This window comes from Drosophila obscura, unplaced genomic scaffold (genome assembly GCF_018151105.1).
Source record: "Drosophila obscura isolate BZ-5 IFL unplaced genomic scaffold, ASM1815110v1 contig_150, whole genome shotgun sequence".
Classification (NCBI taxonomy): Eukaryota; Metazoa; Arthropoda; class Insecta; order Diptera; family Drosophilidae; genus Drosophila; species Drosophila obscura.
In genome coordinates this window covers 4,515,607-4,528,977 of record NW_024542736.1, presented here as the reverse complement: position 1 = coordinate 4,528,977, position 13,371 = coordinate 4,515,607, and the positions used below count along the sequence as shown (strand labels likewise).

General features: G+C 42.1%; 1 protein-coding gene across 2 annotated transcripts in view; it reads left to right on the top strand.

Annotated features, from left to right (window-relative positions):
- Positions 1–13,371, top strand: part of LOC111068891 (opioid-binding protein/cell adhesion molecule) — a 137,296-nt gene that overhangs the window by 16,191 nt on the left and 107,734 nt on the right. For both annotated transcript variants that reach the window (XM_022358674.2, XM_022358666.2), the window contains exon 2: positions 8,884–8,943. The gene's annotated coding sequence lies outside the window, so the exon portion shown is untranslated. The remainder of the gene's footprint in view (positions 1–8,883; positions 8,944–13,371) is intronic.

Here is a 13,371-nt window from a genome sequence, read left to right as displayed (position 1 = left end):
TGTGGCATGCGGCCCAGTAGTGGCCCACAGTACCCAGACCCTGAGTACCGGCGCAATGTTATTTTTCGCTTTGTGGCTGCGCTTTGCCCGTTACGACATTTCCAAACTGCTGGCAACACAACAACACATAAAAAACTAGGAAATGAAGGATACGACGACCCAACGAACCGAAGCTTTAGATATCCTTTTGGCGTGATGAATGCAACGGGTTTACGAATTGGGTGAAATATGGTTGGTTTATGGGGAGATATCTGTGAGCATTACAGGGTATCCTACATATATAACTTTGTAGATCTATTTTCTATGGTCTCTAGCTCCCACTAAAACATCCTAGCAGACAAATTGGCAAACGGATATGCCTTTATCCGTTCAATTGCTAAAGCTGTTCACAGCACCCAAACTTTGGCTTACTTTTTTCCAGTACCGCAAACTTTAGCTCAAAACTATAACACCTTTGCATAGAGCAGAAAAAAGAGGGCCCAAACTGATGAAAAAACTGCAGGGGCAAAAAAAAGCTGGCCAACAAGTGCTGCTGATATATGAGGGGTCAGGCCCGAACAGTTGGCCAAGTTGTGTGTCTAAATTTAAGTTTTTGCAGGGGCTACTCGTACTCGTACTCGCATTTGGCCAGCCATTTAATGGGCCCCTCTTCACCTCAAACCGAAAGTCTGTGGCTCTGCGCCTTGAGCCTGAAAACTGCTCGTTAACGCTCTGGCAGAGGAGTGTATCTGATGCAGAGGATGGAAGATGGAGGAGAACAACTTGGGGCCCCAGGCAGCGTTTTGCATGCGGCTTTGATTTTTGTCTTTGTTCACGTTCTTCCCAAGTATAGAGCCCCCCCCCCAAAAAAGAGCCCCCGAAAATCAATATATCTCAGTGGCTTGACGGGTCTCTTTTTTTTCTGAGGGCACAGGCCGTGATTTTCGTTTTTTCTTCTCGTGCGGAAGTTGCCTGTCTGGCAGGCTGCTTAGGCATGCAAGGACACAGCCCCACATGCATTCATCTTCAGCTCCTTTGCCACTCGCCCTATCCCTCCCCTTCTTCTGTGCACATATCGCCATATCTGTGTGTATGAATCGCTCGTGATTATGTCTAATAGCTGTCCAAGTCGATCGATGTTCACTGTACTTGACAGTCGAGCTAAGCCTTGACTCTCGGTTCTTTTTCGATTCAGCACTTCTGCTGATGCATAATAAACGAGCTGATCGTACTCCTCCTCGCTTAATCATATAATAATAACTTAAGTAATGGCCAGAGTAAATAAATGAATCACTAATGAGCCGAAACAGTTTCCTTTTTGGCCCGAAAACCACACAAAAACAGAAACACCAACTGAAACGAGCTGCGACGCACTAAAAATGCGCCATTTACGACAATCAAAATGATTAAGTGCGGCACACGTCCTTGGGGGCTGGGAGAGAAAACGCTGCGTATACGCAATAAACACCCCAAAAAAAAAGAGAAGAAAAAGGAGTGAAAAATGGAGAGCACAAGCGGAACACAAGAAATATTACTGGTAGATGGTTCTATTGGGTGTTGCCCAAAGATGTTTCCTTATATTACACGATACGCTAATGCATCTCCACGATTGAGAAGGAGGAGAAGAAATAGTCCAGCAGTGAATTAGGACTTAAGCAGAAGCTAATGCAAATTATGTGAATGGCAAAAGATATCAACGGAAAAAAGCGTCGGTACAGAAATGAATCGTGAAACAGTTTGAAGGAAAACATAATGTTTTTTGAGCGTTGGCAATTTCGTTTAAATAGGGAAATCCCTTAAAAATTCTATAAAGATGGTAAAGAGAATGGAAGAAAATACACTTTAACGGCTACAACAGGTCCCCGGGGAGTGATTAAAATAGAATAAATTTCACTTGGAAAAACGAAGAAAGACAGCGGCGCCAACCTCAATGGGAGCCGAGGAGCCTCCAGAACCGAAAAGGAGATTAAGTGGTTGGCCAGCATAAAAACCGCACATGCAAACCGAACCACTCACCCATACACACATACACCCATCCACTGGCCACGACACGCCCACCCATATGGACTCTCCACTCAAGTGGGGAGCCGTGTGCGGGCTGAGAGTACGGGGAAGGGACCAGAGGCCCGATTCTGCCAGTGGAGCCCACAAAAGTGTGAACATAATTTAACATGCAGCGGCGCGCAAGTTTTTGGGTTTTTCGGTTTAGACAATGTTCAAGGATTGCCTCGGGCGCTGCTCCAAGCCCTACCCTGCCCCACCCTCCACTGATCACCCCCCTCTGACTGTCAGTCAGCCTTTGTGGAGCTTTGAGCACAGGCGTTTGAGTGTTTTGAAGCCTTATGTGAATTTGATTTGCGGCATTTTAATTTATGAACATGTGAGAGAGCCGCCAGCCGTCGAGTTACCAAACATTTTGCCAAAAAACATTTCCTGAAACAAGTTGTGGTTTTCGAGAGGGGCAGCAGCAACAGTCCACCACCCCTCTATGAGACAGACATCCTTGTGGAAGGAGAGTCACCCTGCCCCAGCTGTCTCTCGTGGCACAGACGCTCTTGGTGCTGAATGCCAAATCAAGCAGCTGCCATTTTTGTGTGCTTTAATTTTTTGTATTTTATTTTTCACTTTTTTAATATTTGTTAAATACTCTAACATCAAGAGTCTTTGGATTTTCCTAGCAAAGCAGGGAGAACGTATGACTGTGAAAAGTTTATGCATTCCCGATATCTATGGACGAGATTTTATGGCTCTATCTATTCCCTAAACTATTCTTATATATTTCCCAGAAATATGTCATCTGTCAGAGTATCCGAAGCTTCGTCAACATATGAATTTTTTTCTATTCTTTAATTTTATCGTATTACTCTCTTTTTTAGCCATCCTTGAGACTTGTTCCGACAGAAATTTTGGTTTTCTGGTTTTTGTTGTTTTTTTGTTTGGTTTATTTATCCAAGGCGGGTGGTGGCAATGGATGTGGGCGTTTTGTCGGGTTATCAGTGCTCGCATAAATCTTTTATCAACCAGTCGCAGCTGTGTGCCTCTGCTGGTGGCATGAGGGAGCTGCCTCTTGTTGCTCCTTTTTGCTGTTGCCTAATGAATACGCACAAAGTTTCTAATGAAGCAGGGAAGCCATGGGAAGAGCGATGTGGAGAAGTTTTGGGGGCATACGCATATGAATATATACATACCGAAAAGGCTGGAGAAAGGAATGATAAAGATGGGAAAGAGTAGAGCCCCTTGGTCTTATAGCTGATCTCATGCATATGCGACAGATAGAATAATTATACACTTGGGCATGGAATGGCTCTAGGATGGCTAGCATGGGGAATGGAGATGAGATTAAGGCTAAGACTGTAGCAGAGTCTGGGATTGAGAATGGAGATGGCAGCTAAGACCTGAGACCAACTCTGAGCCATGGGCATAACAACTTTCCCATGAATCTCTGGGCAGGGGCAGAAATGCTAATGTGATAAAGTCTGCAGATAAAATTAAATACAAGTGCAAGTATATATGTGTGTATACATATATGTACAAGTAAATTAGTTATGAGCCTAAATAATACCCAACTGAGAAATAATTTAGCCTAAAAAGGTATAACCTTGTAAAGATTATTTGTAAAATGTTTCTCAATAATGTTAAAGTTGAATTAAGGAGTTGTGAAACAATTTAATGTTACAGCTTGCTTAAGGGAGAATATAGGAATTATATTAACCCCGTGCTCGATAAGAATCAAACTCAAAAGTTACCAAAACCCACAAACTTCATTAGATTGCCACAGTTTGCTATTGAACCCTTTGACTTTTGATAATCAAACCCGAGAATATGAGTAAAAAGTTCATTTAATTAAGAGCCATTCGATTTGGATAAGTTCTGTGCTTATGCAACTCAATCATTCGTTGTTGTTTGTTTTCAATTTTGTTCTTTTTTTTTTTTTTTGGTAAACTTTTAGCAACGGCTACCCACAGTGCGGCCGAAAAAAAAGAGGTAGTAAAAGGGAAAAAATAAAAGAAGGAAATGCTTATTGTGGTCGTTACAGGGATCCAACTGGTCCTGGAGAGGAGGGCGGCAGCTAATGGTAAATAACGATAAATAGAAGAGGAAAAAAAAAGTAGTAGAAAATTGCTTTGGCCAAAGGCAAAGTCAATGAGGCAATCCGCAGTCTGCAGTCTGCAAGTCCGGAGACCGAAAGCTTAGTCCGAGACCTGATTCGAGCCGGAGAGCACTTCACGGCACTGGCTGTTGGCTGCTGGCTGCTGGCTGCTGCTGGTCTGCCTCATTGCAAGTTACAACAAAAGCAAATTCTAGTGTGCTTAAAGCGTAAAATTGTATGTTATAAAATTCAATTGCAGTTTTTGTTGTTTCCGCTGCTGCTGCTTCTGCTGCTGCTGCTGCTCTTGGCCAAATGCAATCGGCTGACCAAGAGGAAACTTTGCAAGTCGAGAGTTGACTACTTTTGTCTTGCACCGAGATTTGCCCAAGTATAAACTATAAGTTTCCCCATCGCGGGGTCCCCGGTTCAACAAAAGCAACGAGTTCTTGCATATCTTGTTGGCAATTTCAGAAAATCAGAAATTCAGTACAAAAGAGGAATAAACAAAACGCAAATTGTTGGCTGAAACACGAGATTTAATCGGAGAGAACTTAGGAAGCATTGAAGGAAGCATTTTTCTGCCTCAATGCTGCAGCTATATCCGACTATGTTATACAATTTCTGTGGAAATGGTTGCGTTTTCCATCAGCGAGTCATGTGGCATATTACGTTTTATGGTGACGACTTTGTGGTGTCTGTAAGGAGTCAGGGGCATGAGGTGATTGCGACAGAAGCAGAAGCACGCAACCACCAAACCAAGCGGCACCCACTGCCTGGTGGCGTCATAAAAGTGCGTAAGCGGCAACAGGTTGCCAGGGGCGGTAGTTATACGAAATACTCCTTTGTCACAGCTACGGTGTAGCGTAGCGTCTCTGTTCTCACACGATACGTTTTCCACCGATGATTTATGAAACACGTATGAATGGCATCTTCTTTCGACAGAAGAAATTGCGTCGCTGCAATTGCTATCGTGCATGCAATATCAGCTTTTCCTATTCAACAGCTGTGCCTAGGTCTACGTCTATGCCTTCAGCTCTCTGCCTTTTCATACCTCTACTCCAGAGTCGATTTGAGTGTCTCTGTGCTCTCCTCGTTTGCTAACAAATTGCGCATATCAAATTTACGGAATTGTCTCTCCCAGCTCCCAGCCTTTTCCCTGAGTGCTCCTGAAATTTTAGCCAAGCCTCGACAAACTAATAGATTCCGTTGCCTTGGCGGCACTCATGTTCTGGAACTCTCTCGCTCTCTCTTCTCTGTGTGGCCATGTGTGTAAGTCAGTTTATGGCCAAAGTGTTTGGTAATGGCTGCAAATGGTAGGCGTTGCCAAAGACTGTCAGCTAATGCCACATTTCTGCGCTCCTTGTCCATATGCGAGCGTAAATACATATACATACGTACGAGTATATCTGTATGTATATTTTTACAAGCGCTTTGCGTGACAGGAGACGGGAGTCCCACATTTACATATCAGCGACATTAGAGCCGCCATATTAATGATTTTATAGTGTAATAACGCGTTATCACGCCGTCACTCACACACACAGACACAAACGCTGTCAGGGCCACCATAGATATGGCTAATTCATTTGTTTCTATTTTGCCCGGCTTTCCACTGGTTTTTCCTAGGCTTTTGTTTCGATTTTTGATTGAGTTGTTTTGCCATAATTCATGAGAACAAAACCATTCAGGCGCGTCTAAAATGCAAAAATGATATTGATATGGATTGCAATAATGTTGGCAGAGCTTTTTAAGAGGATATGGGCACTGGGGGATATTAGGGAGGGTGTATGTGTGTGTGGGTGTGGACTGGAGTTGAGTGGGTGTTTTTTTCCGAGGGAATATGCGGGCGTATATGCATTAATAAACATTTGATTTGTGATTTGTTGCGCTGCATTATGCAAATGTGTGTCGCGCATAAATTGTATAAATTATTTCGCTGTCTGCTGACTTAATTAAATGTTTAAATTTTTCGGAAAACCAACGAAAACAAAAAAAAACAAAAAGTACACCAAAAACACAAAGGAAAAAAAAACGAGTGAAAATCGGTTTTGGTTTGTCCGCCCGTAAAGGGAATAAATGAATGGCACTTAATGAGTTTAATGAATGGTTCGCCCCGTCAGCGGCTGAAAAGTGACAAAATTCAATAAATCAATATAAACACAAACTTTATTTCTGAATATATTATGAGCACGGTTAAAAAGTATCGCCTACATTTGGCAGGCTCTGAGAACCCGTTCACCCGGTCAGCGCCGGTAATGATAGATTTGGGCAGCTGGGGCATGTTGCACGTTTAAATTTATAAAGCAAAACAGGAAATTAAGCTAATGATTTTATCCTTTTTTTCATATAGATTACTGAGCAGCATTAAAAGGTTAATTGATGATGGTTTCAGCGAGATTAGAAGTATTTTATTTCTCGAATTTGGCCTAACGAAAAAGAAACCATAAATCTTGATGGAAATTACAAGGAAGTCACGTCTGTTTAGGGTAATCTTTTTTCAGAAAATTAAATATTAAGAAAAAGAGCTTTTCAAAACTGACTTAAACTCTAAAAGAGTTCATTTGAATATGCGAATGAAACAGTTGTGACACCAGACTGAAACTCCAGCAAAATACTAGTATTTGCACTTCATTTGCATTGAATCATTTTTCATCCAAGACTCAGCCTCTCAATGCACCACATCAAGCGCACTGTTAGACGAACCACTGCAATTGTTAATCATGTATAAAATCTACCAGAACCTAATGCAACTGGAACACAACCAGTTTAGTGAGAAGCACTGTTGTGGCATGGAGGCTAATGGCTAGACTCCTGCTCTTGTGTAAGCTAACCTTCCATTCATGCCACACACTCGTTCCTACTTATGAGTATCATTGTGAGCGCATTTGTTGCTGGAATTTGCTGTTCCACTTTTCCCCGCGGTTGTGCCATTGCCGATGTGGCACTGTGCTACTCTGTGCCGTTGCCAGGCTACAGCTGTGTCTGGATTGCTGCCTAATTCCTTTTGGCCCTGTTCACTCGAGTCCGCTAATTGCTATAACTTCCACTCTTCGGTTCGTTTCGTTTCGTTTCGTCCGTCTGGATATCTGTCCTTCCGAATGCCCCTTCTGTCCTTTCGTACGGCCGCCTGTCTGCTTTTCTCTGGCTATAGTATGTTGATTGCGTTGAAAATAAATGAGTTTTCATGCTAACCGAGCAAAAGTTGTGCCAATTATAATGCCTGGGTTCCTGGGTATCGCGTCTGGTGCTTACGGTGGAAAAGTTTCGGCCTTTGTCTAGTTTATATAATACCATTGCCATTTAGCATAAGAACCAAATGAATTGCTTTACAAATTGAATGCGAATTTGCGTCCTCATTATGATCATCATTCAACATCATTCAAAACATGGCAACAGGAGGAAATACGAAAGAAAACCCAGCGTAAAATGCACAAAATTCCATAATCTAAAACCGGAAAATACAGACAGAGGCGGCAGCCTCATCTTGCAACCTGATGCGTTGCGATTTTAGCATTTGTTGAATCATCTCCAACTAGATGAGTCGACTCGAGAGTGTTTTTGTGGGCAAGGGGTTTCGGGTGAAATTATTACGAAACATTTCTCGCTTTTAATCAGAGTCTCCGACTGCCACGATGATAAATGTTCCCCTGGCGCCACAGCAGGCACCAACCAACAGAAGGTGGAATCAACAGAAAACCAGGTCGGGGTCGAGGCAAGGAAATATTCATAATTCAATGCTTAAACCGCAATTCATGTTCGCGTTTTTTGGCTGCTCCAACCCCCAACCCCTAACCCCCACTGCTGCCAGTTTTAGCCAGTTTTTTGCTTCCCATTAATAGCGTTCTGCAGTTGGCGCCGCTGCAACGTCAGATTTACCTGCGAGGTAAACCTTAAAAACGCTTTTTCATTTTCATAAATGTTTGGCTTTTGGCTGAAAATGTAGCCCCACGCTACGGAGGTTCGCACTCCCTTCTGAACACTTGCCCACTCAGTTCGCCCCTTGACAGACCCCAGTTGATCTGCATATTTTACTCGACCTCTTGGCCCAAGGCTTGAGCGTTGTTTTTATACCCCGTGCTTTGGGGGCATGTTGTTTTTACATTCAGATTGGCGATCAAGTAGATTAAAAGATAAACTGCCGACTCCGTCTCGACTAAGCTACTTCCCAGCTATAATACTACGAAACAAACTCCCTTTCAAACTCTTCATGTTATATGTACTCTAAATGATGTCCAAGGTGTCTGATAGCCCATACGGTCTTTGCCTTGTTCTCATTTTGAATAGGCTCAAACAACCTCCAAGTCCAACTCTGCCCTCACATCCCCCATCAACCCCATTGTACGAGTGCATTCCCCTTGCTTGTTGCCGCTGCCGCTGTTGTTGCTGCGGTTGATTCACTTTTTATGCAATAAAATTGAAATTAATTTTTAGTGATTGCGGATGCGGTGTTTCAGTTTCTGTTGCTGCTGTCTCATTCTCCTGTTGCTACCACGCCTGTGCTCCTGTTCCACCCACAGCCTCTGCTCCTGCTCCTGTTTCGGCCACAGCCGCTTATTCTGCCTCCGTTGCTGCCACAGCATTTACTTCTGCTCCACCCACCCGCTGCTCCAGCGGTTTTCACACTGTCCTGTTGCGGCTTCTGATTGAATTGTAAATTTTCTTGGTCCACCATACGAGCACATCAGGGCGGGCGAGAGTGGGCTGTGGGTAGCACCGATTCATGCATATTCATTCAATCAATTGTATTGTTGCCCCATTATTAATTGATAAAAATAATAATACTGTTGAACATTTTCCACTTTTGTCATTTTTAGGCCACACTTGTCGTCGATAGCAATTAAAACAGACGTCCGACCAGGCCAAATAGCCATCAGGTAATTAAATTTTCGTTTATTTATTTAGTTTTTATATCAATTATTACACTCAACAATTTGTTTGTCGATAATGAAGAGGCCTTCGCCTAATATTTATTCCAAATTAAATGGGGTTTTGTGCGTGGCTTAAATTTACCAAAAATTTACTCACAAATGGGAATATAAATGTACATACATATATACACGTACACTCATATCTGTGTGTCATTCATGTTGTGTTCATGTTCCTGACAAATGGGTCGGGGGACAAACTGACAGCAGTGGATGGATATTAACATGCTGCTATATATTAAGTGTATAGAAATCCATCCTGGGCCTGTGTTCAAAAGTGAATTTTCATGTCAATGTCTCGTTTGTCATTCAGCTAAACCGCACACTGCACAGCACGGTACCCACCTACATATACATATATGACAGTTTACAGAAAATATCATTTAGCGTATACTCACGCTCAAAATAATATTCATCCAATTAGCATGAAAAGTGGAAAACTGGACGCTGCCGCCTATAATTGAATGATGAACTTGGTCAATCATCTGTGGCTCTGTCCATCGTCTCATTATCGATGGCAGACAAATACGTTTTAAATGGCCCCGAGACAATGTGGCCTCGAACATTGAGCCTAATTTTTCCACAATTAACTCAATTAGCCAGCCACAAAACATTTCCCTCTGGCCCTGGGACTTGGTCAATAGTTTATACACTGGAAAAAATAGCTTTTTATATATATTTTATGTGCAAAGTTAAAGAATAAAGATCGCAAGCTATATTTGTGTGTTCTTAAAAGCAATACAATTGGCTGGTTTCGTTCAGTGTAATGTTGAGCGTACTTATATCCTTCAGAGCTAATAAATAGCTTCTCGTATAACCAGCATCTTTTGGACATTTGCCATTATTCATGGCCAGGAAATTGAAATGTGTGTTATGAGGCCTTCGCCCCTCCCAAAAAAAAAAACTAAAGCCACTTTGAGGTTGAGGTCCATTTCGAGTTGGCCAAAAATAAATTCGGTTAAAAGTGTCGTTTATCTTCGAAAAGTGGCTGCCCCTCAGCTCTTTGTAGGGGAGAAAGCAAAGAGCTTTCCGCCTTAATTAAAGGCAGCTGTTGTATCCTTAGTTATCGCTAAACTTTGACCAAGTTTTCTTTCACCCTTTGTTTTCACTTTCGACCTTAAGAAGGGGCATTTGTCCGTGACATTTTTCCGTCAATTGTTGTAAATGTTTTCGAGCTGTTTTTCCTGCTAACCGAAAGCGTTTGAAAATGGAATTTAATTATGATTGTCGTTGGGTCTTTGATCTAATTTCAATTCCGAAAATAGATCCTTTCCTCGTCTCAAACATGAAAGGATTTGCAGGACTATTATCCTGAAAACTAATACCATGAAAGTCTTATATTTGTTTGCAATAATAAGTGCAAAATAAACCAACATTTGACCAAAGATGCACTCACGAGCATATGAAATTTGAAATTTCCTGTGCATTTTGCAGCAGTAAATGCTCCTCTTATTTGTTTAGCAATTAGTTAAATCTATGCAAATATTATGCCCTTGGATAGCAGCCAACAAAAACATCCATCATTCAATCAATCAATCAATCAATCAGCTTGGGGTGGCAGACAATTTTGGTCAAACAAAAACAAGGACGAAAAACGTTGCCAAAGTGCAATTAAGGTCGAGAACTCAAGAGGCGCTTTTAGACCAATTCAGAGTAGTGTCCAATTACGCGACGGGGGGGAAAAAAACAATGTGAGAGAGACAGACCGTGTGTACTCAAATTTGCAATTCTGTGAAATGCGATCCACTGCGAAAAAAGCAAAAAAACAATGAAGAGACCGAATGAAATTGAAATGAACGGTGAGGGCAATAGGTTACAGATATGTATGTATGTACATATATAGAATCTATAGATTGATAGCAAGTGTTAAGAGTGAAGCAGCAGAGACGTTGAGAATGCGGCCCGCAGACGACATGAAAACGAATCAATACAATAACAAGGTGCTGCATGAGCGACCGAAAACCTGTTACATGGCGGAGCTTATCTCTACGCCCCTTGGACACAGGGAGCAGCTTTCAATTCTCTTTTCGGCTATGCTTCGTTTTTGACAGCTGCCCAACGGCTTCGTCCGTGCATGCATATGCATGCCTTACGCACAGTGGGGCCTTGGCCTACTTCAGCTTGCTAAATTAATGAGCGAATAAGGGTTTGAAACATTGTTGAAACAATTTACCACTTTAGGTGTATATATCATAAAATAAAATTATCTTTAAAATTAAATAAATTAAAACAAATCTTTTTTACATGCATTATTTTATTCAGAGCACTCATACAATTTTTTGACTTGTGCAACAGTTTTTTCTGCTGAGTCCCCACTGTGTCGCGCACATTCCATTGCACTGAAACTGTAGAATTTTAGAGCCTGTAAGAGAATCGAAGAAATAGCCCCGCGCGCCCATACCCACAAGCGTCAAACAAAAATTACATGGGCATTGTTTGTCTGCCTGCAGAGAGCGATCACAGAAATGCTCTTTTGGAATTGCCTCACCCTCATCTACTCGTACCATGGAACACTTAAGCCCTCAATCCTCCTCGCGAGTGGGTCGTTAATCAATTCAAAAGTGCAGCTGAAGACGGATCGGATCCCGCGCGTCGTTAGTGTTGTTTTAGTGCAGCAATTTATAATTCCCGACAATCTCTTTAATTAAGCGCGAAAGGAAAACTGCAAGCATTTTCCTCACCTTGCTTTTCGCACGGGAAAACTAATGTCAAATGTCAGCTGCTATTATTTCTGTGGCACCTCGGGGTAACTATTAACCATATTTCACATTTATTTTCTTCCTGTGCCACATTTTTTCACGAGCTTTTCTTGTGCTTCTTCTCTTGTTCTGTTGCCCCCTCCCCCACTGCATCGCAACTCCTTTCCCATCTCTCTCGTTCACCATCCAATGGGCGGGAGATTTTTTTTTTTTACAGTTTTCCACTTGATTTAGTACGCCGCAATGTTTTTATTAGTTGCGAAATATTTGCAGCTCGCTTTCTCCTGCTCATGCTCTTTGCTTTTTTTTCCGTTGTTTGCTGTTTGTTGTTTGCTGTTTTCTTTTGTTTTTGTTCTTGTTCTTGCTTTCTTTGTCGCCGTGTCGCTTTTTCTCCTTCCCTTGTCGCCCGCTTCTTCCTCTTTCATTGGTAATGTTCCCGTTTGTCGTTTGTGGTGCAATTATGTAGTTGTTGTTGTTTTCTTGCTGTTTATTTAGGGGATCTCTCTCTCTCTCTCTCTCTATTCGGCCTCCCTTTGCCCCCTTTGAATTTAAGCTAACGGTTAATGCCCGTACTCTTTCTTTTGTGTCTCCCCACCACTAATTGAGCCTGGCATTTTGTCCATTAATCAAATTGGATTCCAGCATTCGCTCTCTGCGACCATTAAACAACATCTCTTTCTGTCTTTGCGTCTGTCTGCCTTTGTGTATCTTCCTGTTGCTCTCATAATTCCGTTGGTTTGTTCCATCTGCATGTCTGAAGAGAGTGGAGAAATGTCTGAGTGGAGAGTTGGCACTTAATTAAAAGATTACTTGTGAAAACTTTTTGGCAGAAAACTTAGTGTGAGCAGAGTGCGAGGGGGGAGGGGCGTGGGGAAAGCGCAATGTTTGCTTAAGAACTTTAAATAAATAAAAGGAAATTGCAAAGCAAACACATTTGGGTACAAACACTCATACAACACACACACACACTCTATTTTCTCCTACTTTCTCTCACTCTCTTACATTGTCGACAAAATGGCAAACGTTGAACTTTGATGATTTATAACCCTTAAAGTGGTGCGGGGGGCGAGGCGTACTCCTTCGGTGCCTGAAGAGCATGAAGAGCATTCTTTGTAGCCACTCAAACACATACACTTACACTCAAACTAAACTCACTGTTAGCTACACTCTGCTACAGAGTTTCACATTTAATTTAGTACGTGTCACGCATACGCTTGCAGCTTGACAAATACGAACAGCCAAATAGAGCAGAGAGTGGGGGCGTGTGGGAGAAGAAAACGAGAAAAAATCAGATAGGGAGACAGAGATAACATGGCATGTGCACAAAAATTGAGTAGGTAAAGATCCCCCACCCCCCACCCCACACAAGGAAATTCATATCACTACAGTCCCCACCCCCCGCCTTGTGACTTTATTTGAAGGTTTTGATTATATTTAGAGACGAAGACTGAGGTAGAGCCGCAAATTATGGTAAACATAAATAAGCTTTAGGTCTCTCTCGCTTCCTCCTTCCATTTTTAATGTACTTTTATTTTATGTACTCGCAAAAGTTATACATTCCCCTCCTCCACTTAGTCCTTTTGCTGCATGTCGTCTGGTCCTCGGTCCTTGGGCTTTGGATAAACACAAATTTCCAAAGTTTAATTTAACGTTAATAATGTTATTTGTAATTTTTATG